The 27,640-nt window shown below is 45.4% G+C and overlaps 20 non-coding genes across 20 annotated transcripts; all 20 read right to left on the reverse strand.

Annotated features, from left to right (window-relative positions):
- Positions 1–4,470: 4,470 nt before the first annotated feature.
- On the reverse strand, positions 4,471–4,542 carry TRNAW-CCA (transfer RNA tryptophan (anticodon CCA)). Its single transcript has one exon. It is a non-coding gene; the product is annotated as a tRNA-Trp (tRNA).
- Positions 4,543–4,855: 313 nt separating this feature from the next.
- On the reverse strand, positions 4,856–4,929 carry TRNAN-GUU (transfer RNA asparagine (anticodon GUU)). Its single transcript has one exon. It is a non-coding gene; the product is annotated as a tRNA-Asn (tRNA).
- Positions 4,930–6,713: 1,784 nt separating this feature from the next.
- Positions 6,714–6,785, reverse strand: TRNAW-CCA (transfer RNA tryptophan (anticodon CCA)). Its single transcript has one exon. It is a non-coding gene; the product is annotated as a tRNA-Trp (tRNA).
- A 313-nt stretch (positions 6,786–7,098) lies between these two features.
- On the reverse strand, positions 7,099–7,172 carry TRNAN-GUU (transfer RNA asparagine (anticodon GUU)). The gene has a single exon. It is a non-coding gene; the product is annotated as a tRNA-Asn (tRNA).
- A 2,173-nt stretch (positions 7,173–9,345) lies between these two features.
- On the reverse strand, positions 9,346–9,419 carry TRNAN-GUU (transfer RNA asparagine (anticodon GUU)). Its single transcript has one exon. It is a non-coding gene; the product is annotated as a tRNA-Asn (tRNA).
- Positions 9,420–11,204: 1,785 nt separating this feature from the next.
- On the reverse strand, positions 11,205–11,276 carry TRNAW-CCA (transfer RNA tryptophan (anticodon CCA)). Its single transcript has one exon. It is a non-coding gene; the product is annotated as a tRNA-Trp (tRNA).
- Positions 11,277–11,589: 313 nt separating this feature from the next.
- Positions 11,590–11,663, reverse strand: TRNAN-GUU (transfer RNA asparagine (anticodon GUU)). The gene has a single exon. It is a non-coding gene; the product is annotated as a tRNA-Asn (tRNA).
- Positions 11,664–13,453: 1,790 nt separating this feature from the next.
- On the reverse strand, positions 13,454–13,525 carry TRNAW-CCA (transfer RNA tryptophan (anticodon CCA)). Its single transcript has one exon. It is a non-coding gene; the product is annotated as a tRNA-Trp (tRNA).
- Positions 13,526–13,838: 313 nt separating this feature from the next.
- Positions 13,839–13,912, reverse strand: TRNAN-GUU (transfer RNA asparagine (anticodon GUU)). Its single transcript has one exon. It is a non-coding gene; the product is annotated as a tRNA-Asn (tRNA).
- Positions 13,913–15,702: 1,790 nt separating this feature from the next.
- TRNAW-CCA (transfer RNA tryptophan (anticodon CCA)) lies at positions 15,703–15,774 on the reverse strand. The gene has a single exon. It is a non-coding gene; the product is annotated as a tRNA-Trp (tRNA).
- A 313-nt stretch (positions 15,775–16,087) lies between these two features.
- TRNAN-GUU (transfer RNA asparagine (anticodon GUU)) lies at positions 16,088–16,161 on the reverse strand. The gene has a single exon. It is a non-coding gene; the product is annotated as a tRNA-Asn (tRNA).
- A 1,790-nt stretch (positions 16,162–17,951) lies between these two features.
- TRNAW-CCA (transfer RNA tryptophan (anticodon CCA)) lies at positions 17,952–18,023 on the reverse strand. Its single transcript has one exon. It is a non-coding gene; the product is annotated as a tRNA-Trp (tRNA).
- Positions 18,024–18,336: 313 nt separating this feature from the next.
- Positions 18,337–18,410, reverse strand: TRNAN-GUU (transfer RNA asparagine (anticodon GUU)). Its single transcript has one exon. It is a non-coding gene; the product is annotated as a tRNA-Asn (tRNA).
- Positions 18,411–20,200: 1,790 nt separating this feature from the next.
- TRNAW-CCA (transfer RNA tryptophan (anticodon CCA)) lies at positions 20,201–20,272 on the reverse strand. Its single transcript has one exon. It is a non-coding gene; the product is annotated as a tRNA-Trp (tRNA).
- Positions 20,273–20,585: 313 nt separating this feature from the next.
- TRNAN-GUU (transfer RNA asparagine (anticodon GUU)) lies at positions 20,586–20,659 on the reverse strand. Its single transcript has one exon. It is a non-coding gene; the product is annotated as a tRNA-Asn (tRNA).
- Positions 20,660–22,449: 1,790 nt separating this feature from the next.
- On the reverse strand, positions 22,450–22,521 carry TRNAW-CCA (transfer RNA tryptophan (anticodon CCA)). Its single transcript has one exon. It is a non-coding gene; the product is annotated as a tRNA-Trp (tRNA).
- Positions 22,522–24,698: 2,177 nt separating this feature from the next.
- Positions 24,699–24,770, reverse strand: TRNAW-CCA (transfer RNA tryptophan (anticodon CCA)). Its single transcript has one exon. It is a non-coding gene; the product is annotated as a tRNA-Trp (tRNA).
- Positions 24,771–25,083: 313 nt separating this feature from the next.
- Positions 25,084–25,157, reverse strand: TRNAN-GUU (transfer RNA asparagine (anticodon GUU)). The gene has a single exon. It is a non-coding gene; the product is annotated as a tRNA-Asn (tRNA).
- Positions 25,158–26,947: 1,790 nt separating this feature from the next.
- Positions 26,948–27,019, reverse strand: TRNAW-CCA (transfer RNA tryptophan (anticodon CCA)). Its single transcript has one exon. It is a non-coding gene; the product is annotated as a tRNA-Trp (tRNA).
- A 312-nt stretch (positions 27,020–27,331) lies between these two features.
- TRNAN-GUU (transfer RNA asparagine (anticodon GUU)) lies at positions 27,332–27,405 on the reverse strand. Its single transcript has one exon. It is a non-coding gene; the product is annotated as a tRNA-Asn (tRNA).
- Positions 27,406–27,640: the final 235 nt, after the last annotated feature.

A 27,640-nucleotide genomic window follows, 5' to 3' on the forward strand; every position in this document is an offset into this window, starting at 1 on the left:
TCATTTTGGCACTGCGATTATCATGAGTACTTAGTCACTTTTCGGAAGCCCCCCGGTCATTGCTATGGCCATCAGCCCCCTCTTTGGAAGGTTGTTTTTGCGCTGTATAGAGCTTTCCTATTTGCTCAGCTAACATTTTCACTTGGGCCTCAAGGCACTGGAACCTTTCCACCTCTCTAGGATCCTCTTTCTGTGGCCTAGGTCGATATTGGTTGTTTTCCCCCTGATTGGATCTATTCTGATACCTCTCAGGTGATTGATACCGGTTGGGATGGTTTCTGAACTCTTGATTCATTTGTGGAGGGGAGCGGGTTGCACCCATCCTTTGATTATAGTCCCCTGGTGGGGAATCATTGTACTGGCGTGGACTGTAGTTCACGTTTTGCCTCATGTTCTGTCTCTCAGATTGTGGGTACTGGCCCCTATGTTGATTTCCATTATCAGTAAATCGATCCACATATCGGGGCCTATCCTGATTACCATATATCATGGTGCTGGGATCAAATCTGCTCTGTGTCCCCAATGACTGGTAGGGACCATCATTTCTTTGATCTTGATTTTGTCTCTGGTTATTGTTCATACCTGCCATATCAGACCGGTATCTTACCCGGGGTCTATCTCCTAAATATCTAGGGCTGATGTAGCTCTCTCTATTACTAGGATCATGTGATTGGAACATTGGTACAGGAAATGGCGATCTTTGTTGATTACCCCTTTGTTCAGGTGTCACATTATTTTTACCTTGGCTTTGAGCAGACTCAAGGGACATTTTGGCTGACCTGATTTCCATTACTGTGGCTGAGGGTTCTTTAGATTTAGGCCTAGTATCTTTCATTTTATCACTTTCTCTACCCTGACAATAGAGTACCTCATATAGCTTGGTGCTTTGATGTACAATCCATTCAAGGGACTTGTCACGGTCAAATTCACGGACCAATTGGGATATGATGTCTTTCTGTAGCCCATAGAAGTATGCGGTTTTAAACTCATTGGAATTTGAGTCAAAAGATACATCAAAGCGAGAGAATGCTCTTTTTAAGTCTTGTAAAAATTGGCGAGGTGATGTATTAGGTCCAGCAGTAATAGTGTACGCGACTTTCTTTGCCTCCTGCAATGACTGAAAAGGAGAAAAATGACGCCTAATTTCTTTTTCAAACTCCAGCCATGTCATATTCTGCTGTTCATTTAATCCTCTTATGATGCTGGCCGTCGGGGGATCTAAAGTTAAATGAAAATATTGTCTGTACTGTTCCTTAGGTATCTGGAGTGCTTTAAAAATGTCATGCACCGCTTCTAAGTGATCCTCAATGCAGCATTCACCTCCCTTTTTAAATGGTTTGATCAGGGCTTTAATGGATTTCATTATTTTTATGGGGCTACTTGTTGCAATGCATGGAATTGCACTATTTTGTGAGTCAATCCTGTTTTCAGGTGTATGAGATTGGTGACTGCCCCCAATGGGAGTATCAAATCCCCCAAGGGCGCTGCAACCAAGTTCAGTCACCGGCCCTGTCACTGGGGCACTAGCTCTTTGGGCAGAGCTAGAATTCACCTCCACTCCATTGAATGTGGTACCCTGCCGCCTCTCCTGGGACCTGGGAATGCACATTTGCTGTTCTAAGTCCTTACACTTTTTAAGGAGTCTGGTTGCTTCATTCTGTAAATAATTATTTTCATCGCTCATTTTATTAATCGCCTCCTGCATGTCACACATTTGCATTTGGCATTCATTGAACTCTTTATTTCTTTTGTCTCTTTCTTGAATCATTTTAATCATTTCTTGTTCTACACCCTGGAGATCACCTTCTTTTTCGCAATGTTCTTTTTGTAAAATCTGCATTTCTGAAACAATCTCATCTTTATCCTGCCTAATGTGATCCACTAAGGCTTTTAAGTGTGTCAATTCTTGCTCACTATCTTCAAATTGTTTCTTGCTTTTGGATAACTGAGTATCAAAGTCTCTGCATTTTAATTGCATGTCTTTTTGGCATACATCCAATTCTGCTCTCAACATTTCCTGATTTTTACTTGCCCCATCTAATTCAGTCTTTAACCTGTTAATTAGCTGAGTATCATTCTCTTGCATTCGCAGTGACTTGTTTAAAATAAACCATATTTTGCCGCATAGCCGTATTAAACAGTCTTTCTCTGCACTTTTATCGGCTGCATTCAATAATCTTGTAAGGCAGACCTGAATTATGCTGCCTTCTGCAAAAATATTGTCTAGTTTTTCTTTCTGCACCTCACCCTGAATGCGGTTACTCCATTCTAAGGTACTGTTCGAAGACCAATTCCCATGTGCAAATAACTTTGCCTCTAAATATTGCACTAGATCTGAGAATGTGGTTTCCCTTTGTGACATTCTGAAATTCGTTTTTAGTGGCACACTGCTATTATAAAATGGGTTCCCTTTAATGTGCAAATGGCAGTGTGAGACACGCTTGCCACGCCCAGTAGGTACTCTGTGATCACTTTCCCGGCCTGCAACGCACCATAAATATGTAGGGTATTTTGTGGAGATTTGGGGCCTGACGGTATTTTATTACCGCCGGAAAATAACTTAGCAATAATCACTCTTTGTATTCAGATTTGGCCATGTGCAACCATAATACAATGGGTATGCATTATTTCAGCACCCAGACCTGCATATTTGGTATACGCGGTTGGTGGTATTTTGGTGAGCATAATTCCCTTGTTTTATTTGTGGCCCCAATGTCCAGAATCCCTTATCTTCGCTTAGATTTTTCGTGTGATCACTAGAGAGGCCTCAGACCTGCATTCTAGGGATACCACATTTTCCAGTGATAGTGTTGGTGCGCCACCATGGGCAAACTCACTGACTTATTTACGACAGAGAGCTATATGTGGTAGTCTTGTGGTAATTTCCACTACCTTATATACGGTAGGGAGCTATGTTCAGAGAGTCTCTCTTCCCGTTGGCTCATATACCTCCAACAAGCTATACTACAGTCACTCACAATTATTCATACTGATTCTGACATGCACACATCTGTCTTAAAATGACCATTGCACTGTTTAAAAATCTCCCCACATCATCAGCATTGTAATGAGTACACCATCCGTCTGTTTTCAAATATTTTTCTGTATTATAAAAGTTGTATTTAACACGATCTCATTCTTTACAGCAATAAAATGGCACAATCAAAGCATTTTCTATGACACACTGCAATTATAGTGGCGAAGAACAGAACTTAAATTGCAACATTAGCACTTGATTAAGACACGCACGGGACTTTCATTTTTCTACACTGACTGCATATTTTCGTGCACACACACAGCTCCCCCAGTTAGGTAATTACCTTATCTGTTCAGAGGCTTCTCTCTGTGAATGTGGCTCTCTTGGATTAACTCCAGCAAAAAGGAACGCTTGCCTTCTCAAGCCGGGGTCATTGCCTGGAATTCTCAGCTTTTTCAGATAGGACTGCCTCAGCCAGTGGACAGGTTTTTCTTTCAGCTCTCCCCAATGTCGACTGCAGCAGGACACAGGAATCTGCATTCAGTCAGGACCCCACAGCCATGTCTTCTCCCCAGTAGTGCAGAAAGATGTCTGCCTGTCTTTTTCCCTGATACTGCCCACTAAAACTTTCCTCTCAGCCCTCTTTATGACGTGTCCCAATGAAATCCATCATCTCTCATCCTCCTACTCTTCAACAATAGCTTCGCTTATACATTTGCAATTGTTGCAAATCTGACTTCCTCCTTCCTGCAGTTACTGTGCACAACAACACGGAGAATCAGGCAGAGAAGAGAAAAATCTGCACACTCATTTAAATGGTTTTCAAAGTATGCCTAATTCTGCAGTAGAGAACACATTTTATTAGTGGGTTATATTAAAATAAGGTTTTATTAGTCAGGTTAATGGTTAATAGGTTAGCTGTTAATTTTCAAATGTGTCTCTAGCAATATAGGCATTTCAGGTGAAAAATAGTGTGCATTTTTAAATGAACACGTGTGCTTTTAACTGTAAAAATAGATTTGCATCTTATATGTTAAAATCGTTTTTTACTGAATAGTCTGTCTTTCCTTGTTAATCTGCTAACCCATATAGCAATGCACCGCACCCTTGTGGTGGTGGTGCTGCAAAAAGTTTGTGCTACTTGTGCAGTATTGCTGTACTGTGTACTGTAACACGCCAAATATCCTTACATATACCAAATGGCAGAGGTATGCTTTACAAAGCCCACGTAGCGTGCACAAAACAGCACATCAGTCAGGCCCACTTGAAGAGATGGTAAAGAGGAAATACTGCATCCAGTAAAACATAGAGATTGGCCTGCTTTAAAGGTTGACCATGTCCTTCATGGGTGTCTGTCAATATGATACTTCCCTGCTGCAATGCTTACATTCGAAACGCCAGAACAACTAGGCCCAGAGCACAAAGATGCAGTCAGGTTGAAATAACGAGATACTGAAGAGCAATTTTGTATTTCAGAGTGGGAAAAGCAAGAATGACCCCGACGTGATTTGAACACGCAACCTTCTGATCTGGAGTCAGACGCGCTACCATTGCGCCACGAGGTCCTTGTGGCAATCCTCCTGGTGTGTCTGATGACAGAATAAAGGTAGGAGACCTACATGCACCTGCAGAGCCTCATTGCTTCTGTAAGTAGACTGGCTAGGATAGTTTCCTTCTGTGCATCAGTACACGCTGCAGCCAAACCCTTCCCATGAAGTCTTGATGTTTATGAATTGAATGGCAAGTTTTGAAAAACTAAAGCAAGCGAGAAGAATTGCTTACAGTTTATTGGATTTTTTGGACGTCAGCAGACGAGACCTGCGAGAGGTAAACAGAAGTTCATAGTTGGTCATGCTGAATTTTTGAGCCAAAATGCATCGTCCCTGGGTGGGCTTGAACCACCAACCTTTCGGTTAACAGCCGAACGCGCTAACCGATTGCGCCACAGAGACTCATGCAGTGCTTACACTGGGGCCTGATTGGTGTGCTGTTTGCTTATGCTTCCCAGGCAACCTGAAAACATTTCTAAAATAGCTCTATTTCCCACAGCAAATCAGGGTATCAAGCACTTCCCTACCTCCCCTAATCCACAAACACAGGGGATTTAGTAGAGGACAGAGCCCATCAACAGTGCACCAAATGTCCTCTGTGTAGGCATAACTTGCTATGAGGAGAAAGCCACAGTTGCGCACTTGTGTTAAAAGGGGACAGTAGGCTGAACCCAGAGAACACGGGAGAAATGACTCAGGTTTACTGAGTGGAACACTCTGTGTCTTTGTGCCAAAAACAGCAGCGTCTTTTCGGTTAACAGCCAAACGCGCTAACCAATTGTGCCACAGAGACTCACTGGCATGTGTGTTCTGCCTTTGGCCTGATTGCATTGCTATTTTTTTCTGATTGGCAGAAAACCTGAACTTTTTTCTGAAAAAGGCATGCCTCTCTTAGCACTGCAGTGCATTAGACTGCTCCCTTGCTTCCCTGAGTCCCCAAATACACAACCACCTTGGGCACAATAGAAGACACATTCCAGCAGATTTAGCAAGAGTGCACCAAGGTTTCTATATGTAGGTACCTTGCTGAGAAGCAAGACCTGCAGTTGCATTCTTCTGTTAAAAGAGGGCAGCAGAGTGCACCAAGAGAACTTGGGGGAAGTAGCTTATGTTAACTACTTGCCATGCTCTTTATAGATCCCTCTGTTTGACTGGGTGAATTCTAATTTCTGGGGTAGAGTAAGCAATTTTTGGATCTAGATGCTGTGCGCAACAGGAATGCTATATACTGCACTGTACTGCTACTGAAAAGTTACCAATTTTACAGGATGTTCAGGTAAGCTTTGTTTCAGAAAACAACTTCCTAGAGGCACTAAGACAGATTACTGGGACAAAGGAAGAGGGTTTGGGGATTAGCACATCTCCTATGAAAGGTACAGTCACGCCCGAGACAACTCTGAGTGTCACCTCAAATTCTAAGAAATGCAAACTAGGGACCTATGCTTTTTATTGCCAGTGGATCTTTGTGTTTCAGACAAATGTGCACGCCTCCCAGAGCCCCATGCAATGCACTTAGGGAAATGGGGGAAGGTGCTGTGAAGCCCTCTCGCTGACAATGTCTCTCTTGTCTATAATGTATCTATGAGAGAGAGAGAAATAGGCAATGCGAGAGTGAAAAAGTAAAATGGAAATGTGTCTACTGAGACCAGTATAAGGGGAAATCCTCACAATCCAGGACCGACAGTTGATTGGGAGGGCGCTTACAGGTTTCCGACACCAGACCGGTACCTGAACTCACAAACCCAAACTGCAAAGTGATGGGCATTGCCACTAGACTGCCGACCCCCTTTCGGGGCCCCAGCATATATCCTTTAGTCACACCTAGAGTTCCCAGGACAGTGCAGCATTCAGCGATTACACGAAAATATTGACAGCGCTAGGAGGCCATGCAAATGGCAGAGGTATGCTTTACAAAGCCCACGTAGCGTGCACAAAACAGCACATCAGTCAGGCCCACTTGAAGAGATGGTAAAGAGGAAATACTGCATCCAGTAAAACATAGAGATTGGCCTGCTTTAAAGGTTGACCATGTCCTTCATGGGTGTCTGTCAATATGATACTTCCCTGCTGCAAAGCTTACATTCGAAACGCCAGAACAACTAGGCCCAGAGCACAAAGATGCAGTCAGGTTGAAATAACGAGATACTGAAGAGCAATTTTGTATTTCAGAGTGGGAAAAGCAAGAATGACCCCGACGTGATTTGAACACGCAACCTTCTGATCTGGAGTCAGACGCGCTACCATTGCGCCACGAGGTCCTTGTGGCAATCCTCCTGGTGTGTCTGATGACAGAATAATGGTAGGAGACCTACATGCACCTGCAGAGCCTCATTGCTTCTGTAAGTAGACTGGCTAGGATAGTTTCCTTCTGTGCATCAGTACACGCTGCAGCCAAACCCTTCCCATGAAGTCTTGATGTTTATGAATTGAATGGCAAGTTTTGAAAAACTAAAGCAAGCGAGAAGAATTGCTTACAGTTTATTGGATTTTTTGGACGTCAGCAGACGAGACCTGCGAGAGGTAAACAGAAGTTCATAGTTGGTCATGCTGAATTTTTGAGCCAAAATGCATCGTCCCTGGGTGGGCTTGAACCACCAACCTTTCGGTTAACAGCCGAACGCGCTAACCGATTGCGCCACAGAGACTCATGCAGTGCTTACACTGGGGCCTGATTGGTGTGCTGTTTGCTTATGCTTCCCAGGCAACCTGAAAACATTTCTAAAATAGCTCTATTTCCCACAGCAAATCAGGGTATCAAGCACTTCCCTACCTCCCCTAATCCACAAACACAGGGGATTTAGTAGAGGACAGAGCCCATCAACAGTGCACCAAATGTCCTCTGTGTAGGTATAACTTGCTATGAGGAGAAAGCCACAGTTGCGCACTTGTGTTAAAAGGGGACAGTAGGCTGAACCCAGAGAACACGGGAGAAATGACTCAGGTTTACTGAGTGGAACACTCTGTGTCTTTGTGCCAAAAACAGCAGCGTCTTTTCGGTTAACAGCCAAACGCGCTAACCAATTGTGCCACAGAGACTCACTGGCATGTGTGTTCTGCCTTTGGCCTGATTGCATTGCTATTTTTTTCTGATTGGCAGAAAACCTGAACTTTTTTCTGAAAAAGGCATGCCTCTCTTAGCACTGCAGTGCATTAGACTGCTCCCTTGCTTCCCTGAGTCCCCAAATACACAACCACCTTGGGCACAATAGAAGACACATTCCAGCAGATTTAGCAAGAGTGCACCAAGGTTTCTATATGTAGGTACCTTGCTGAGAAGCAAGACCTGCAGTTGCATTCTTCTGTTAAAAGAGGGCAGCAGAGTGCACCAAGAGAACTTGGGGGAAGTAGCTTATGTTAACTACTTGCCATGCTCTTTATAGATCCCTCTGTTTGACTGGGTGAATTCTAATTTCTGGGGTAGAGTAAGCAATTTTTGGATCTAGATGCTGTGCGCAACAGGAATGCTATATACTGCACTGTACTGCTACTGAAAAGTTACCAATTTTACAGGATGTTCAGGTAAGCTTTGTTTCAGAAAACAACTTGCTAGAGGCACTAAGACAGATTACTGGGACAAAGGAAGAGGGTTTGGGGATTAGCACATCTCCTATGAAAGGTACAGTCACGCCCGAGACAACTCTGAGTGTCACCTCAAATTCTAAGAAATGCAAACTAGGGACCTACGCTTTTTATTGCTAGGGGATCTTTGTGTTTCAGACAAATGTGCACGCCTCCCAGAGCCCCTTGCAATGCACTTAGGGAAATGGGGGAAGGTGCTGTGAAGCCCTCTCGCTGACAATGTCTCTCTTGTCTATAATGTATCTATGAGAGAGAGAAAAATAGGCAATGCGAGAGTGAAAAAGTAAAATGGAAATGTGTCTACTGAGACCAGTCGAAGGGGAAATCCTCACAATCCAGGACCGACAGTTGATTGGGAGGGCGCTTACAGGTTTCCGACACCAGACCGGTACCTGAACTCACAAACCCAAACTGCAAAGTGATGGGCATTGCCACTAGACTGCCGACCCCCTTTCGGGGCCCCAGCATATATCCTTTAGTCACTCCTAGAGTTCCCAGGACAGTGCAGCATTCAGCGATTACACGAAAATATTGACAGCGCTAGGAGGCCATGCAAATGGCAGAGGTATGCTTTACAAAGCCCACGTAGCGTGCACAAAACAGCACATCAGTCAGGCCCACTTGAAGAGATGGTAAAGAGGAAATACTTCTGCTGCATCCAGTAAAACAGAGATTGGCCTGCTTTAAAGGTTGACCATGTCCTTCATGGGTGTCTGTCAATATGATACTTCCCTGCTGCAAAGCTTACATTCGAAACGCCAGAATAACTAGGCCCAGAGCACAAAGATGCAGTCAGGTTGAAATAACGAGATACTGAAGAGCAATTTTATATTTCAGAGTGGGACAAGCAAATATGACCCCGAATTGATTTGAACACACAACCTTCTGATCTGGAGTCAGACGCGCTACCATTGCGCCACGAGGTCCTTGTGGCAGTCCACCTGGTGTGTCTGATGACAGAATAAAGGTAGGAGACGTACATGCACCTGCAGAGCCTCATTGCTTCTTTAAGTAGACTGGCTAGGATAGCTTCCTTCTGTGCATCAGTACACGCTGCAGCCAAACCCTTCCCATGAAGTCTTGATGTTTATGAATTGAATGGCAAGTTTTGAAAAACTAAAGCAAGCGAGAAGAATTGCTTGCAGTTTATTGGATTTTTTGGACGTCAGAAGACGAGACCTTCGAGAGGTAAACAGAAGTTCATAGTTGGTCATGCTGAATTTTTGAGCCAAAATGCATCGTCCCTGGGTGGGCTTGAACCACCAACCTTTCGGTTAACAGCCGAACGCGCTAACCGATTGCGCCACAGAGACTCATGCAGTGCTTACACTGGGGCCTGATTGGTGTGCTGTTTGCTTATGCTTCCCAGGCAACCTGAAAATATTTCTAAAATAGCTCTATTTCCCACAGCAAATCAGGGTATCAAGCACTTCCCTACCTCCACTAATCCACTAACACAGGGGATTTAGTAGAGGACAGAGCCCATCAACAGTGCACCAAATGTCCTCTGTGTAGGCATAACTTGCTATGAGGAGAAAGCCACAGTTGCGCACTTGTGTTAAAAGGGGACAGTAGGCTGAACCCAGAGAACACGGGAGAAATGACTCAGGTTTACTGAGTGGAACACTCTGTGTCTTTGTGCCAAAAACAGCAGCGTCTTTTCGGTTAACAGCCGAACGCGCTAACCAATTGCGCCACAGAGACTCACTGGCATGTGTGTTCTGCCTTTGGCCTGATTGCATTGCTATTTTTTTCTGATTGGCAGAAAACCTGAACTTTTTTTCTGAAAAAGGCATGCCTCTCTTAGCACTGCAGTGCATTAGACTGCTCCCTTGCTTCCCTGAGTCCCCAAATACACAACCACCTTGGGCACAATAGAAGACACATTCCAGCAGATTTAGCAAGAGTGCACCAAGGTTTCTATATGTAGGTACCTTGCTGAGAAGCAAGACCTGCAGTTGCATTCTTCTGTTAAAAGAGGGCAGCAGAGTGCACCAAGAGAACTTGGGGGAAGTAGCTTATGTTAACTACTTGCCATGCTCTTTATAGATCCCTCTGTTTGACTGGGTGAATTCTAATTTCTGGGGTAGAGTAAGCAATTTTTGGATCTAGATGCTGTGCGCAACAGGAATGCTATATACTGCACTGTACTGCTTCTGAAAAGTTACCAATTTTACAGGATGTTCAGGTAAGCTTTGTTTCAGAAAACAACTTGCTAGAGGCACTTAGACAGATTACTGGGACAAAGGAAGAGTGTTTGGGGATTAGCACATCTCCTATGAAAGGTACAGTCACGCCCGAGACAACTCTGAGTGTCACCTCAAATTCTAAGAAATGCAAACTAGGGACCTACGCTTTTTATTGCTAGGGGATCTTTGTGTTTCAGACAAATGTGCACGCCTCCCAGAGCCCCATGCAATGCACTTAGGGAAATGGGGGAAGGTGCTGTGAAGCCCTCTCGCTGACAATGTCTCTCTTGTCTATAATGTATCTATGAGAGAGAGAGAAATAGGCAATGCGAGAGTGAAAAAGTAAAATGGAAATGTGTCTACTGAGACCAGTATAAGGGGAAATCCTCACAATCCAGGACCGACAGTTGATTGGGAGGGCGCTTACAGGTTTCCGACACCAGACCGGTACCTGAACTCACAAACCCAAAATGCAAAGTGATGGGCATTACCACTAGACTGCCGACCCCCTTTCGGGGCCCCAGCATATATCCTTTAGTCACACCTAGAGTTCCCAGGACAGTGCAGCATTCAGCGATTACACGAAAATATTGACAGCGCTAGGAGGCCATGCAAATGGCAGAGGTATGCTTTACAAAGCCCACGTAGCGTGCACAAAACAGCACATCAGTCAGGCCCACTTGAAGAGATGGTAAAGAGGAAATACGGCATCCAGTAAAACATAGAGATTGGCCTGCTTTAAAGGTTGACAATGTCCTTCATGGGTGTCTGTCAATATGATACTTCCCTGCTGCAATGCTTACATTCGAAACGCCAGAACAACTAGGCCCAGAGCACAAAGATGCAGTCAGGTTGAAATAACGAGATACTGAAGAGCAATTTTGTATTTCAGAGTGGGAAAAGCACGAATGACCCCGACGTGATTTGAACACGCAACCTTCTGATCTGGAGTCAGACGCGCTACCATTGCCCCACGAGGTCCTTGTGGCAATCCTCCTGGTGTGTCTGATGACAGAATAAAGGTAGGAGACCTACATGCACCTGCAGAGCCTCATTGCTTCTGTAAGTAGACTGGCTAGGATAGTTTCCTTCTGTGCATCAGTACACGCTGCAGCCAAACCCTTCCCATGAAGTCTTGATGTTTATGAATTGAATGGCAAGTTTTGAAAAACTAAAGCAAGCGAGAAGAATTGCTTACAGTTTATTGGATTTTTTGGACGTCAGCAGACGAGACCTGCGAGAGGTAAACAGAAGTTCATAGTTGGTCATGCTGAATTTTTGAGCCAAAATGCATCGTCCCTGGGTGGGCTTGAACCACCAACCTTTCGGTTAACAGCCGAACGCGCTAACCGATTGCGCCACAGAGACTCATGCAGTGCTTACACTGGGGCCTGATTGGTGTGCTGTTTGCTTATGCTTCCCAGGCAACCTGAAAACATTTCTAAAATAGCTCTATTTCCCACAGCAAATCAGGGTATCAAGCACTTCCCTACCTCCCCTAATCCACAAACACAGGGGATTTAGTAGAGGACAGAGCCCATCAACAGTGCACCAAATGTCCTCTGTGTAGGCATAACTTGCTATGAGGAGAAAGCCACAGTTGCGCACTTGTGTTAAAAGGGGACAGTAGGCTGAACCCAGAGAACACGGGAGAAATGACTCAGGTTTACTGAGTGGAACACTCTGTGTCTTTGTGCCAAAAACAGCAGCGTCTTTTCGGTTAACAGCCAAACGCGCTAACCAATTGTGCCACAGAGACTCACTGGCATGTGTGTTCTGCCTTTGGCCTGATTGCATTGCTATTTTTTTCTGATTGGCAGAAAACCTGAACTTTTTTCTGAAAAAGGCATGCCTCTCTTAGCACTGCAGTGCATTAGACTGCTCCCTTGCTTCCCTGAGTCCCCAAATACACAACCACCTTGGGCACAATAGAAGACACATTCCAGCAGATTTAGCAAGAGTGCACCAAGGTTTCTATATGTAGGTACCTTGCTGAGAAGCAAGACCTGCAGTTGCATTCTTCTGTTAAAAGAGGGCAGCAGAGTGCACCAAGAGAACTTGGGGGAAGTAGCTTATGTTAACTACTTGCCATGCTCTTTATAGATCCCTCTGTTTGACTGGGTGAATTCTAATTTCTGGGGTAGAGTAAGCAATTTTTGGATCTAGATGCTGTGCGCAACAGGAATGCTATATACTGCACTGTACTGCTACTGAAAAGTTACCAATTTTACAGGATGTTCAGGTAAGCTTTGTTTCAGAAAACAACTTGCTAGAGGCACTAAGACAGATTACTGGGACAAAGGAAGAGGGTTTGGGGATTAGCACATCTCCTATGAAAGGTACAGTCACGCCCGAGACAACTCTGAGTGTCACCTCAAATTCTAAGAAATGCAAACTAGGGACCTACGCTTTTTATTGCTAGGGGATCTTTGTGTTTCAGACAAATGTGCACGCCTCCCAGAGCCCCTTGCAATGCACTTAGGGAAATGGGGGAAGGTGCTGTGAAGCCCTCTCGCTGACAATGTCTCTCTTGTCTATAATGTATCTATGAGAGAGAGAAAAATAGGCAATGCGAGAGTGAAAAAGTAAAATGGAAATGTGTCTACTGAGACCAGTATAAGGGGAAATCCTCACAATCCAGGACCGACAGTTGATTGGGAGGGCGCTTACAGGTTTCCGACACCAGACCGGTACCTGAACTCACAAACCCAAAATGCAAAGTGATGGGCATTACCACTAGACTGCCGACCCCCTTTCGGGGCCCCAGCATATATCCTTTAGTCACACCTAGAGTTCCCAGGACAGTGCAGCATTCAGCGATTACACGAAAATATTGACAGCGCTAGGAGGCCATGCAAATGGCAGAGGTATGCTTTACAAAGCCCACGTAGCGTGCACAAAACAGCACATCAGTCAGGCCCACTTGAAGAGATGGTAAAGAGGAAATACGTCTGCTGCATCCAGTAAAACATAGAGATTGGCCTGCTTTAAAGGTTGACCATGTCCTTCATGGGTGTCTGTCAATATGATACTTCCCTGCTGCAAAGCTTACATTCGAAACGCCAGAACAACTAGGCCCAGAGCACAAAGATGCAGTCAGGTTAAAATAACGAGATACTGAAGAGCAATTTTGTATTTCAGAGTGGGAAAAGCAAATATGACCCCGACGTGATTTGAACACGCAACTTTCTGATCTGGAGTCAGACGTGCTACCATTGCGCCACGAGGTCCTAGTGGCAGTCCACCTGGTGTGTCTGATGACAGAATAAAGGTAGGAGACGTACATGCACCTGCAGAGCCTCATTGCTTCTTTAAGTAGACTGGCTAGGATAGCTTCCTTCTGTGCATCAGTACACGCTGCAGCCAAACCCTTCCCATGAAGCCTTGATGTTTATGAATTGAATGGCAAGTTTTGAAAAACTAAAGCAAGCGAGAAGAATTGCTTGCAGTTTATTGGATTTTTTGGACGTCAGCAGACGAGACCTGCGAGAGGTAAACAGAAGTCCATAGTTGGTCACGCTGAATTTTTGAGCCAAAATGCACCGTCCCTGGGTGGGCTTGAACCACCAACCTTTCAGTTAACAGCCGAACGCGCTAACCGATTGCGCCACAGAGACTCATGCAGTTCTTACACAGGGGCCTGATTGGTGTGCTGTTTGCTTATGCTTCCCAGGCAACCTGAAAATATTTCTAAAATAGCTCTATTTCCCACAGCAAATCAGGGTATCAAGCACTTCCCTACCTCTCCTAATCCGCAAACACAGGGGATTTAGTAGAGGACAGAGCCCATCAACAGTGCACCAAATGTCCTCTGTATAGGCATAACTTGCTATGAGGAGAAAGCCACAGTTGCGCACTTGTGTTAAAAGGGGACAGTAGGCTGAACCCAGAGAACACGGGAGAAATGACTCAGGTTTACTGAGTGGAACACTCTGTGTCTTTGTGCCAAAAACAGCAGCGTCTTTTCGGTTAACAGCCGAACGCGCTAACCAATTGCGCCACAGAGACTCACTGGCATGTGTGTTCTGCCTTTGGCCTGATTGCATTGCTATTTTTTTCTGATTGGCAGAAAACCTGAACTTTTTTCTGAAAAAGGCATGCCTCTCTTAGCACTGCAGTGCATTAGACTGCTCCCTTGCTTCCCTGAGTCCCCAAATACACAACCACCTTGGGCACAATAGAAGACACATTCCAGCAGATTTAGCAAGAGTGCACCAAGGATTCTATATGTAGGTACCTTGCTGAGAAGCAAGACCTGCAGTTGCATTCTTCTGTTAAAAGAGGGCAGCAGAGTGCACCAAGAGAACTTGGGGGAAGTAGCTTATGTTAACTACTTGACATGCTCTTTATAGATCCCTCTGTTTGACTGGGTGAATTCTAATTTCTGGGGTAGAGTAAGCAATTTTTGGATCTAGATGCTGTGCGCAACAGGAATGCTATATGCTGCACTGTACTGCTACTGAAAAGTTACCAATTTTACAGGATGTTCAGGTAAGCTTTGTTTCAGAAAACAACTTGCTAGAGGCCCTAGGACAGATTACTGGGACAAAGGAAGAGGGTTTGGGGATTAGCACATCTCCTATGAAAGGTACAGTCACGCCCGAGACAACTCTGAGTGTCACCTCAAATTCTAAGAAATGCAAACTAGGGACCTACGCTTTTTATTGCCAGTGGATCTTTGTGTTTCAGACAAATGTGCACGCCTCCCAGAGCCCCTTGCAATGCACTTAGGGAAATGGGGGAAGGTGCTGTGAAGCCCTCTCGCTGACAATGTCTCTCTTGTCTATAATGTATCTATGAGAGAGAGAGAAATAGGCAATGCGAGAGTGAAAAAGTAAAATGGAAATGTGTCTACTGAGACCAGTATAAGGGGAAATCCTCACAATCCAGGACCGACAGTTGATTGGGAGGGCGCTTACAGGTTTCCGACACCAGACCGGTACCTGAACTCACAAACCCAAACTACAAAGTGATGGGCATTGACACTAGATTACCGACCCCCTTTCGGGGCCCCAGCATATATCCTTTAGTCACACCTAGAGTTCCCAGGACAGTGCAGCATTCAGCGATTACACGAAAATATTGACAGTGCTAGGAGGCCATTCAAATGGCAGAGGTATGCTTTACAAAGCCCACGTAGCGTGCACAAAACAGCACATCAGTCAGGCCCACTTGAAGAGATGTTAAAGAGGAAATACTTCTGCTACATCCAGTAAAACATAGAGATTGGCATGCTTTAAAGGTTGACCATGTCCTTCATGGGTGTCTGTCAATATGATACTTCCCTGCTGCAAAGCTTACATTCGAAACGCCAGAACAACTAGGCCCAGAGCACAAAGATGCAGTCAGGTTGAAATAACGAGATACTGAAGAGCAATTTTGTATTTCAGAGTGGGAAAAGCAAGTGTGACCCCGATGTGATTTGAACACACAACCTTCTGATCTGGAGTCAGACGCGCTACCACTGCGCCACGAGGTCCTTGTGGCAGTCCACCTGGTGTGTCTGATGACAGAATAAAGGTAGGAGACGTACATGCACCTTCAGAGCCTCATTGCTTCTTTAAGTAGACTGGCTAGGATAGCTTCCTTCTGTGCATCAGTACACGCTGCAGCCAAACCCTTCCCATGAAGTCTTGATGTTTATGAATTGAATGGCAAGTTTTGAAAAACTAAAGCAAGCGAGAAGAATTGCTTGCAGTTTATTGGATTTTTTGGACGTCAGCAGACGAGACCTGCGAGAGGTAAACAGAAGTTCATAGTTGGTCATGCTGAATTTTTGAGCCAAAATGCATCGTCCCTGGGTGGGCTTGAACCACCAACCTTTCGGTTAACAGCCGAACGCGCTAACCGATTGCGCCACAGAGACTCATGCATTGCTTACACTGGGGCCTGATTGGTGTGCTGTTTGCTTATGCTTCCCAGGCAACCTGAAAATATTTCTAAAATAGCTCTATTTCCCACAGCAAATCAGGGTATCAAGCACTTCCCTACCTCCACTAATCCACTAACACAGGGGATTTAGTAGAGGACAGAGCCCATCAACAGTGCACCAAATGTCCTCTGCGTAGGCATAACTTGCTATGAGGAGAAAGCCACAGTTGCGCACTTGTGTTAAAAGGGGACAGTAGGCTGAACCCAGAGAACACGGGAGAAATGACTCAGGTTTACTGAGTGGAACACTCTGTGTCTTTGTGCCAAAAACAGCAGCGTCTTTTCGGTTAACAGCCGAACGCGCTAACCATTTGCGCCACAGAGACTCACTGGCATGTGTGTTCTGCCTTTGGCCTGATTGCATTGCTATTTTTTTCTGATTGGCAGAAAACCTGAACTTTTTTCTGAAAAAGGCATGCCTCCCTTAGCACTGCAGTGCATTAGACTGCTCCCTTGCTTCCCTGAGTCCCCAAATACACAACCACCTTGGGCACAATAGAAGACACATTCCAGCAGATTTAGCAAGAGTGCACCAAGGTTTCTATATGTAGGTACCTTGCTGAGAAGCAAGACCTGCAGTTGCATTCTTCTGTTAAAAGAGGGCAGCAGAGTGCACCAAGAGAACTTGGGGGAAGTAGCTTATGTTAACTACTTGCCATGCTCTTTATAGATCCCTCTGTTTGACTGGGTGAATTCTAATTTTTAGGGTAGAATAAGCAATTTTTGGATCTAGATGCTGTGCGCAACAGGAATGCTATATACTGCACTGTACTGCTACTGAAAAGTTACCAATTTTACAGGATGTTCAGGTAAGCTTTGTTTCAGAAAACAACTTGCTAGAGGCACTAAGACAGATTACTGGGACAAAGGAAGAGGGGTTGGGGATTAGCACATCTCCTATGAAAGGTACAGTCACGCCCGAGACAACTCTGAGTGTCACCTCAAATTCTAAGAAATGCAAACTAGGGACCTACGCTTTTTATTGCTAGGGGATCTTTGTGTTTCAGACAAATGTGCACGCCTCCCAGAGCCCCTTGCAATGCACTTAGGGAAATGGGGGAAGGTGCTGTGAAGCCCTCTCGCTGACAATGTCTCTCTTGTCTATAATGTATCTATGAGAGAGAGAGAAATAGGCAATGCGAGAGTGAAAAAGTAAAATGGAAATGTGTCTACTGAGACCAGTATAAGGGGAAATCCTCACAATCCAGGACCGACAGTTGATTGGGAGGGCGCTTACAGGTTTCCGACACCAGACCGGTACCTGAACTCACAAACCCAAAATGCAAAGTGATGGGCATTACCACTAGACTGCCGACCCCCTTTCGGGGCCCCAGCATATATCCTTTAGTCACACCTAGAGTTCCCAGGACAGTGCAGCATTCAGCGATTACACGAAAATATTGACAGCGCTAGGAGGCCATGCAAATGGCAGAGGTATGCTTTACAAAGCCCACGTAGCGTGCACAAAACAGCACATCAGTCAGGCCCACTTGAAGAGATGGTAAAGAGGAAATACGTCTGCTGCATCCAGTAAAACATAGAGATTGGCCTGCTTTAAAGGTTGACCATGTCCTTCATGGGTGTCTGTCAATATGATACTTCCCTGCTGCAAAGCTTACATTCGAAACGCCAGAACAACTAGGCCCAGAGCACAAAGATGCAGTCAGGTTAAAATAACGAGATACTGAAGAGCAATTTTGTATTTCAGAGTGGGAAAAGCAAATATGACCCCGACGTGATTTGAACACGCAACTTTCTGATCTGGAGTCAGACGTGCTACCATTGCGCCACGAGGTCCTAGTGGCAGTCCACCTGGTGTGTCTGATGACAGAATAAAGGTAGGAGACGTACATGCACCTGCAGAGCCTCATTGCTTCTTTAAGTAGACTGGCTAGGATAGCTTCCTTCTGTGCATCAGTACACGCTGCAGCCAAACCCTTCCCATGAAGCCTTGATGTTTATGAATTGAATGGCAAGTTTTGAAAAACTAAAGCAAGCGAGAAGAATTGCTTGCAGTTTATTGGATTTTTTGGACGTCAGCAGACGAGACCTGCGAGAGGTAAACAGAAGTCCATAGTTGGTCACGCTGAATTTTTGAGCCAAAATGCACCGTCCCTGGGTGGGCTTGAACCACCAACCTTTCAGTTAACAGCCGAACGCGCTAACCGATTGCGCCACAGAGACTCATGCAGTTCTTACACAGGGGCCTGATTGGTGTGCTGTTTGCTTATGCTTCCCAGGCAACCTGAAAATATTTCTAAAATAGCTCTATTTCCCACAGCAAATCAGGGTATCAAGCACTTCCCTACCTCTCCTAATCCGCAAACACAGGGGATTTAGTAGAGGACAGAGCCCATCAACAGTGCACCAAATGTCCTCTGTATAGGCATAACTTGCTATGAGGAGAAAGCCACAGTTGCGCACTTGTGTTAAAAGGGGACAGTAGGCTGAACCCAGAGAACACGGGAGAAATGACTCAGGTTTACTGAGTGGAACACTCTGTGTCTTTGTGCCAAAAACAGCAGCGTCTTTTCGGTTAACAGCCGAACGCGCTAACCAATTGCGCCACAGAGACTCACTGGCATGTGTGTTCTGCCTTTGGCCTGATTGCATTGCTATTTTTTTCTGATTGGCAGAAAACCTGAACTTTTTTCTGAAAAAGGCATGCCTCTCTTAGCACTGCAGTGCATTAGACTGCTCCCTTGCTTCCCTGAGTCCCCAAATACACAACCACCTTGGGCACAATAGAAGACACATTCCAGCAGATTTAGCAAGAGTGCACCAAGGATTCTATATGTAGGTACCTTGCTGAGAAGCAAGACCTGCAGTTGCATTCTTCTGTTAAAAGAGGGCAGCAGAGTGCACCAAGAGAACTTGGGGGAAGTAGCTTATGTTAACTACTTGACATGCTCTTTATAGATCCCTCTGTTTGACTGGGTGAATTCTAATTTCTGGGGTAGAGTAAGCAATTTTTGGATCTAGATGCTGTGCGCAACAGGAATGCTATATGCTGCACTGTACTGCTACTGAAAAGTTACCAATTTTACAGGATGTTCAGGTAAGCTTTGTTTCAGAAAACAACTTGCTAGAGGCCCTAGGACAGATTACTGGGACAAAGGAAGAGGGTTTGGGGATTAGCACATCTCCTATGAAAGGTACAGTCACGCCCGAGACAACTCTGAGTGTCACCTCAAATTCTAAGAAATGCAAACTAGGGACCTACGCTTTTTATTGCCAGTGGATCTTTGTGTTTCAGACAAATGTGCACGCCTCCCAGAGCCCCTTGCAATGCACTTAGGGAAATGGGGGAAGGTGCTGTGAAGCCCTCTCGCTGACAATGTCTCTCTTGTCTATAATGTATCTATGAGAGAGAGAGAAATAGGCAATGCGAGAGTGAAAAAGTAAAATGGAAATGTGTCTACTGAGACCAGTATAAGGGGAAATCCTCACAATCCAGGACCGACAGTTGATTGGGAGGGCGCTTACAGGTTTCCGACACCAGACCGGTACCTGAACTCACAAACCCAAACTACAAAGTGATGGGCATTGACACTAGATTACCGACCCCCTTTCGGGGCCCCAGCATATATCCTTTAGTCACACCTAGAGTTCCCAGGACAGTGCAGCATTCAGCGATTACACGAAAATATTGACAGTGCTAGGAGGCCATTCAAATGGCAGAGGTATGCTTTACAAAGCCCACGTAGCGTGCACAAAACAGCACATCAGTCAGGCCCACTTGAAGAGATGTTAAAGAGGAAATACTTCTGCTACATCCAGTAAAACATAGAGATTGGCATGCTTTAAAGGTTGACCATGTCCTTCATGGGTGTCTGTCAATATGATACTTCCCTGCTGCAAAGCTTACATTCGAAACGCCAGAACAACTAGGCCCAGAGCACAAAGATGCAGTCAGGTTGAAATAACGAGATACTGAAGAGCAATTTTGTATTTCAGAGTGGGAAAAGCAAGTGTGACCCCGATGTGATTTGAACACACAACCTTCTGATCTGGAGTCAGACGCGCTACCACTGCGCCACGAGGTCCTTGTGGCAGTCCACCTGGTGTGTCTGATGACAGAATAAAGGTAGGAGACGTACATGCACCTTCAGAGCCTCATTGCTTCTTTAAGTAGACTGGCTAGGATAGCTTCCTTCTGTGCATCAGTACACGCTGCAGCCAAACCCTTCCCATGAAGTCTTGATGTTTATGAATTGAATGGCAAGTTTTGAAAAACTAAAGCAAGCGAGAAGAATTGCTTGCAGTTTATTGGATTTTTTGGACGTCAGCAGACGAGACCTGCGAGAGGTAAACAGAAGTTCATAGTTGGTCATGCTGAATTTTTGAGCCAAAATGCATCGTCCCTGGGTGGGCTTGAACCACCAACCTTTCGGTTAACAGCCGAACGCGCTAACCGATTGCGCCACAGAGACTCATGCATTGCTTACACTGGGGCCTGATTGGTGTGCTGTTTGCTTATGCTTCCCAGGCAACCTGAAAATATTTCTAAAATAGCTCTATTTCCCACAGCAAATCAGGGTATCAAGCACTTCCCTACCTCCACTAATCCACTAACACAGGGGATTTAGTAGAGGACAGAGCCCATCAACAGTGCACCAAATGTCCTCTGCGTAGGCATAACTTGCTATGAGGAGAAAGCCACAGTTGCGCACTTGTGTTAAAAGGGGACAGTAGGCTGAACCCAGAGAACACGGGAGAAATGACTCAGGTTTACTGAGTGGAACACTCTGTGTCTTTGTGCCAAAAACAGCAGCGTCTTTTCGGTTAACAGCCGAACGCGCTAACCATTTGCGCCACAGAGACTCACTGGCATGTGTGTTCTGCCTTTGGCCTGATTGCATTGCTATTTTTTTCTGATTGGCAGAAAACCTGAACTTTTTTCTGAAAAAGGCATGCCTCCCTTAGCACTGCAGTGCATTAGACTGCTCCCTTGCTTCCCTGAGTCCCCAAATACACAACCACCTTGGGCACAATAGAAGACACATTCCAGCAGATTTAGCAAGAGTGCACCAAGGTTTCTATATGTAGGTACCTTGCTGAGAAGCAAGACCTGCAGTTGCATTCTTCTGTTAAAAGAGGGCAGCAGAGTGCACCAAGAGAACTTGGGGGAAGTAGCTTATGTTAACTACTTGCCATGCTCTTTATAGATCCCTCTGTTTGACTGGGTGAATTCTAATTTTTAGGGTAGAATAAGCAATTTTTGGATCTAGATGCTGTGCGCAACAGGAATGCTATATACTGCACTGTACTGCTACTGAAAAGTTACCAATTTTACAGGATGTTCAGGTAAGCTTTGTTTCAGAAAACAACTTGCTAGAGGCACTAAGACAGATTACTGGGACAAAGGAAGAGGGGTTGGGGATTAGCACATCTCCTATGAAAGGTACAGTCACGCCCGAGACAACTCTGAGTGTCACCTCAAATTCTAAGAAATGCAAACTAGGGACCTACGCTTTTTATTGCTAGGGGATCTTTGTGTTTCAGACAAATGTGCACGCCTCCCAGAGCCCCTTGCAATGCACTTAGGGAAATGGGGGAAGGTGCTGTGAAGCCCTCTCGCTGACAATTTCTCTCTTGTCTATAATGTATCTATGAGAGAGAGAGAAATAGGCAATGCGAGAGTGAAAAAGTAAAATGGAAATGTGTCTACTGAGACCAGTATAAGGGGAAATCCTCACAATCCAGGACCGACAGTTGATTGGGAGGGCGCTTACAGGTTTCCGACACCAGACGGGTACCTGAACTCACAAAACCAAACTGCAAAGTGATGGGCATTGCCACTAGACTGCCGACCCCCTTTCGGGCCCCCAGCATATATCCTTTAGTCACACCTAGAGTTCCCAGGACAGTGCAGCATTCAGCGATTACACGAAAATATTGACAGCGCTAGGAGGCCATGCAAATGGCAGAGGTATGCTTTACAAAGCCCACGTAGCGTGCACAAAACAGCACATCAGTCAGGCCCACTTGAAGAGATGGTAAAGAGGAAATACTTCTGCTGCATCCAGTAAAACATAGAGATTGGCCTGCTTTAAAGGTTGACCATGTCCTTCATGGGTGTCTGTCAATATGATACTTCCCTGCTGCAAAGCTTACATTCGAAACGCCAGAACAACTAGGCCCAGAGCACAAAGATGCAGTCAGGTTGAAATAACGAGATACTGAAGAGCAATTTTGTATTTCAGAGTGGGAAAAGCAAAAATGACCCCGACGTGATTTGAACACGCAACCTTCTGATCTGGAGTCAGATGTGCTACCATTGCGCCACGAGGTCCTTGTGACAGTCCACCTGGTGTGTCTGATGACAGAATAAAGGTAGGAGACGTACATGGACCTGCAGAGCCTCATTGCTTCTTTAAGTAGACTGGCTAGGATAGCTTCCTTCTGTGCATCAGTACACGCTGCAGCCAAACCCTTCCCATGAAGTCTTGATGTTTATGAATTGAATGGCAAGTTTTGAAAAACTAAAGCAAGCGAGAAGAATTGCTTGCAGTTTATTGGATTTTTTGGACGTCAGCAGACGAGACCTGCGAGAGGTAAACAGAAGTCCATAGTTGGTCACGCTGAATTTTTGAGCCAAAATGCACCGTCCCTGGGTGGGCTTGAACCACCAACCTTTCAGTTAACAGCCGAACGCGCTAACCGATTGCGCCACATAGACTCATGCAGTGCTTACACTGGGGCCTGATTGGTGTGCTGTTTGCTTATGCTTCCCAGGCAACCTGAAAATATTTCTAAAATAGCTCTATTTCCCACAGCAAATCAGGGTATCAAGCACTTCCCTACCTCCACTAATCCACTAACACAGGGGATTTAGTAGAGGACAGAGCCCATCAACAGTGCACCAAATGTCCTCTGTGTAGGCATAACTTGCTATGAGGAGAAAGCCACAGTTGCGCACTTGTGTTAAAAGGGGACAGTAGGCTGAACCCAGAGAACACGGGAGAAATGACTCAGGTTTACTGAGTGGAACACTCTGTGTCTTTGTGCCAAAAACAGCAGCGTCTTTTCGGTTAACAGCCGAACGCGCTAACAAATTGCGCCACAGAGACTCACTGGCATGTGTGTTCTGCCTTTGGCCTGATTGCATTGCTATTTTTTTCTGATTGGCAGAAAACCTGAACTTTTTTCTGAAAAAGGCATGCCTCTCTTAGCACTGCAGTGCATTAGACTGCTCCCTTGCTTCCCTGAGTCCCCAAATACACAACCACCTTGGGCACAATAGAAGACACATTCCAGCAGATTTAGCAAGAGTGCACCAAGGTTTCTATATGTAGGTACCTTGCTGAGAAGCAAGACCTGCAGTTGCATTCTTCTGTTAAAAGAGGGCAGCAGAGTGCACCAAGAGAACTTGGGGGAAGTAGCTTATGTTAACTACTTGCCATGCTCTTTATAGATCCCTCTGTTTGACTGGGTGAATTCTAATTTCTGGGGTAGAGTAAGCAATTTTTGGATCTAGATGCTGTGCGCAACAGGAATGCTATATACTGCACTGTACTGCTACTGAAAAGTTACTAATTATACAGGATGTTCAGGTAAGCTTTGTTTCAGAAAACAACTTGCTAGAGGCCCTAGGACAGATTACTGGGACAAAGGAAGAGGGTTTGGGGATTAGCACATCTCCTATGAAAGGTACAGTCACGCCCGAGACAACTCTGAGTGTCACCTCAAATTCTAAGAAATGCGAACTGGGGTCCAACGCCTTTTATTGCCAGTGGATCTTTGTGTTTCAGACAAATGTGCACGCCTCCCAGAGCCCCTTGCAATGCACTTAGGGAAATGGGGGAAGGTGCTGTGAAGCCCTCTCGCTGACAATGTCTCTCTTGTCTATAATGTATCTATGAGAGAGAGAGAAATAGGCAATGCGAGAGTGAAAAAGTAAAATGGAAATGTGTCTACTGAGACCAGTATAAGGGGAAATCCTCACAATCCAGGACCGACAGTTGATTGGGAGGGCGCTTACAGGTTTCCAACACCAGAACGGTACCTGAACTCACAAACCCAAACTGCAAAGTGATGCCCATTGCCACTAGACTGCCGACCCCCTTTCGGGGCCCCAGCATATATCCTTTAGTCACACCTAGAGTTCGAAGGACAGTGCAGCATTCAGCGATTACACGAAAATATTGACAGCGCTAGGAGGCCATGCAAATGGCAGAGGTATGCTTTACAAAGCCCACGTAGCGTGCACAAAACAGCACATCAGTCAGGCCCACTTGAAGAGATGGTAAAGAGGAAATACTTCTGCTGCATCCAGTAAAACATAGAGATTGGCCTGCTTTAAAGGTTGACCATGTCCTTCATGGGTGTCTGTCAATATGATACTTCCCTGCTGCAAAGTTTACATTCGAAACGCCAGAACAACTAGGCCCAGAGCACAAAGATGCAGTCAGGTTGAAATAACAAGATACTGAAGAGCAATTTTATATTTCAGAGTGGGAAAAGCAAATATGACCCCGACGTGATTTGAACACGCAACCGTCTGATCTGGAGTCAGACGCGCTACCATTGCGCCACGAGGTCCTTGTGGCAATCCACCTGGTGTGTCTGATGACAGAATAAAGGTAGGAGACGTACATGGACCTGCAGAGCCTCATTGCTTCTTTAAGTAGACTGGCTAGGATAGCTTCCTTCTGTGCATCAGTACACGCTGCAGCCGAACCCTTCCCATGAAGTCTTGATGTTTATGAATTGAATGGCAAGTTTTGAAAAACTAAAGCAAGCGAGAAGAATTGCTTGCAGTTTATTGGATTTTTTGGACGTCAGCAGACGAGACCTGCGAGAGGTAAACAGAAGTTCATAGTTGGTCATGCTGAATTTTTGAGCCAAAATGCATCGTCTCTGGGTGGGCTTGAACCACCAACCTTTTGGTTAACAGCCAAACGCGCTAACCGATTGCGCCACAGAGACTCATGCAGTGCTTACACTGGGGCCTGATTGGTGTGCTGTTTGCTTATGCTTCCCAGGCAACCTGAAAATATTTCTAAAATAGCTCTATTTCCCACAGCAAATCAGGGTATCAAGCACTTCCCTACCTCCACTAATCCACTAACACAGGGGATTTGGTAGAGGACAGAGCCCATCAACAGTGCACCAAATGTCCTCTGTGTAGGCATAATTTGCTTTGAGGAGAAAGCCACAGTTGCGCACTTGTGTTAAAAGGGGACAGTAGGCTGAACCCAGAGAACACGGGAGAAATGACTCAGGTTTACTGAGTGGAACACTCTGTGTCTTTGTGCCAAAAACAGCAGCGTCTTTTCGGTTAACAGCCGAACGCGCTAACCAATTGCGCCACAGAGACTCACTGGCATGTGTGTTCTGCCTTTGGCCTGATTGCATTGCTATTTTTTTCTGATTGGCAGAAAACCTGAACTTTTTTCTGAAAAATGCATGCCTCTCTTAGCACTGCAGTGCATTAGACTGCTCCCTTGCTTCCCTGAGTCCCCAAATACACAACCACCTTGGGCACAATAGAAGACACATTCCAGCAGATTTAGCAAGAGTGCACCAAGGTTTCTATATGTAGGTACCTTGCTGAGAAGCAAGACCTGCAGTTGCATTCTTCTGTTAAAAGAGGGCAGCAGAGTGCACCAAGAGAACTTGGGGGAAGTAGTTTATGTTAACTACTTGCCATGCTCTTTAGAGATCCCTCTGTTTGACTGGGTGAATTGTAATTTCTGGGGTAGAGTAAGCAATTTTTGGATCTAGATGCTGTGCGCAACAGGAATGCTATATACTGCACTGTACTGCTACTGAAAAGTTACCAATTTTACAGGATGTTCAGGTAAGCTTTGTTTCAGAAAACAACTTGCTAGAGGTCCTAGGACAGATTACTGGGACAAAGGAAGAGGGTTTGGGGATTAGCACATCTCCTATGAAAGGTACAGTCACGCCCGAGACAACTCTGAGTGCCTCCTCAAATTCTAAGAAATGCGAACTGGGGTCCTACGCTTTTTATTGCCAGTGGATCTTTGTGTTTCAGACAAATGTGCACGCCTCCCAGAGCCCCATGCAATGCACTAAGGGAAATGGGGGAAGGTGCTGTGAAGCCCTCTCGCTGACAATGTCTCTCTTGTCTATAATGTATCTATGAGAGAGAGAGAAATAGGCAATGCGAGAGTGAAAAAGTAAAATGGAAATGTGTCTACTGAGACCAGTATAAGGGGAAATCCTCACAATCCAGGACCGACAGTTGATTGGGAGGGCGCTTACAGGTTTCTGACACCAGACCGGTACCTGAACTCACAAACCCAAACTACAAAGTGATGGGCATTGCCACTAGACTGCCGACCCCCTTTCGGGGCCCCAGCATATATCCTTTAGTCACACCTAGAGTTCCCAGGACAGTGCAGCATTCAGCGATTACACGAAAATATTGACAGCGCTAGGAGGCCATGCAAATGGCAGAGGTATGCTTTACAAAGCCCACGTAGCGTGCACAAAACAGCACATCAGTCAGGCCCACTTGAAGAGATGGTAAAGAGGAAATACTTCTGCTGCATCCAGTAAAACATAGAGATTGGCCTGCTTTAAAGGTTGACCATGTCCTTTATGGGTGTCTGTCAATATGATACTTCCCTGCTGCAAAGCTTACATTCGAAACGCCAGAACAACTAGGCCCAGAGCACAAAGATGCAGTCAGGTTGAAATAACGAGATACTGAAGAGCAATTTTGTATTTCAGAGTGGGAAAAGCAAATATGACCCCGACGTGATTTGAACACGCAACCTTCTGATCTGGAGTCAGACGCGCTACCATTGCGCCACGAGGTCCTTGTGGCAATCCACCGGTGTGTCTGATGACAGAATAAAGGTAGGAGACGTACATGGACCTGCAGCGCCTCATTGCTTCTTTAAGTAGACTGGCTAGGATAGCTTCCTTCTGTGCATCAGTACACGCTGCAGCCAAACCCTTCCCATGAAGTCTTGATGTTTATGAATTGAATGGCAAGTTTTGAAAAACTAAAGCAAGCGAGAAGAATTGCTTGCAGTTTATTGGATTTTTTGGACGTCAGCAGACTAGACCTGCGAGAGGTAAACAGAAGTTCATAGTTGGTCATGCTGAATTTTTGAGCCAAAATGCATCGTCCCTGGGTGGGCTTGAACCACCAATCTTTCGGTTAACAGCCGAACGCGCTAACCGATTGCGCCACAGAGACTCATGCAGTGCTTACACTGGGGCCTGATTGGTGTGCTGTTTGCTTATGCTTCCCAGGCAACCTGAAAATATTTCTAAAATAGCTCTATTTCCCACAGCAAATCAGGGTATCAAGCACTTCCCTACCTCCACTAATCCACTAACACAGGGGATTTAGTAGAGGACAGAGCCCATCAACAGTGCACCAAATGTCCTCTGTGTAGGCATAACTTGCTATGAGGAGAAAGCCACAGTTG

This window comes from Ambystoma mexicanum, chromosome 11 (assembly GCF_040938575.1).
Source record: "Ambystoma mexicanum isolate Mex_15411 chromosome 11, UKY_AmexF1_1, whole genome shotgun sequence".
Classification (NCBI taxonomy): Eukaryota; Metazoa; Chordata; class Amphibia; order Caudata; family Ambystomatidae; genus Ambystoma; species Ambystoma mexicanum.